The sequence below is a fragment of the Petaurus breviceps genome, unplaced genomic scaffold (genome assembly GCF_028583685.1).
Source record: "Petaurus breviceps papuanus isolate PSGF00001 unplaced genomic scaffold, PetGlider_PUasm1.0 90865, whole genome shotgun sequence".
In the NCBI taxonomy this organism is placed as follows: domain Eukaryota; kingdom Metazoa; phylum Chordata; class Mammalia; order Diprotodontia; family Petauridae; genus Petaurus; species Petaurus breviceps.
In genome coordinates, this window is record NW_027187367.1 from 3170531 (window position 1) to 3172149 (window position 1619).

The window sequence follows — 1619 nt, forward strand, 5'->3', positions numbered from 1 at the left end:
TAGTTACAGATGTTAGGGTGTTGATGTGATAATAAAGTATTAACACCAAGTGATGTCTTTAAAAAGTATAAACACCTCAGTCTGATTGAGTCAGAAGGAGCAAAGTTGAGTGGTGAAAAAGTGGTCATACCTCAGAAGACTTTAAATAGCTAACACTTGAAGACAGCTACCATTTAAGAGTTCTAGTTTGGGTGAATGCATGCCAGGAACCAGTGTCAGAGGAAGAACATGGTCCCTGGGAGGGTGTTACTCTTGGAGTGGGAGGTAGGGATGTGTGATAGGACCTACCAGGGCCTCCTCTCCTCCTCTACCTGGGTTTAGGATTAGAAGTTTCCTACTGGCCTCTGGCTGTGTTGACACTGCTTCCTAGTCACCTGGGACTCATGGGTGTTGAAGTCCTTCCAACTTGATGGATGTCTGAAGACCACTACACCCTGTCCTGTCAACCACAAATGCTTCTATATCTAGATAAGAGAGACTACAACTATAGAATCTAAGTGTTACTATATCCATGTTGCATATACTTTCCTACATTAGGGCTAAATAAACATCTTTTTATCAACTATTTAATGACCTCCAAGCACCTTATTTCATCCCAGCATCTGAACTAACAGAGTGCTGGCATTGGGTCCTGACATTTGGCATAGTTGGTAAATGGGATGAGATGAGATGGTCACATAGGTCACATTGTGGGTGAAGTAGGGGAAAGGCACTGTGAATATGGAAAGTGGGATGATCACATGGCCCAATATGGCATAGTGGAACCTGGTGGCAAAGGTCTTTATAATCAAGTAAGGGGAGTCCTCTCAAAGGAACTAGTAGTATTGTACTATTTACATGGTCCTATTCACTATTCACATTCCATGCACTCAGTAGGTGCTGAAATGGGCTGTTAGAAGAGGTAAAGAAAGTCCCAAGGCCAGCATTTGCTTAGCTGACAACATAAGACTGAAAGTGAACTGGGCTATCAAGCATATTCAACAATGAGACAGAGCTCTTAATTTTAAGCACTCTGCAATAAGGATGAGGGATAGCTGATGGAACTGGTAACAGTGAAAATGAAGAGATTTCTTCTGATGAGAATGGAGAGTGTCAGGACCCCATGATATAGCCTCTGACCCAAAGGCTTCACTTCATCCTGCTGAGCCATTAGAATGGAGAATGAGAGTGTAAGTGAGGAAGAAACTTGGGAACTTTCACCAGTGGAGGGAGAGGATCAAGTCCCAGATTTTTCTTATTATTACTCTTGAGAGGTGAGTTATTTCCAACACTAAGAGGGAGCAGTCATCATGGAGGAAGTGGGATGGCTGCAAAAGAAGTTTAAAGAGAGGCCACTAGATGGTCAAGTAGAAAGAGTGCTTGCTGAACTCGGAGTCAGGAGGACCTGAGTTTAACTTCTACCTTACTACCCGTGTGACTCTGAGCCTGACACAATTTCCATTAGCTGCAGTTTCCACATCTGTAAAATGGATATATACATACTTATATACATACATATACACACACACGCACACACACACACATATATATACACATAGCCCCTAACACAGGGTTGTTATGAGAGTCAAATGATGATGGGGGAGGGGGAGGGGCTTTGGGCGGTGCCATGGTTGCTTTGA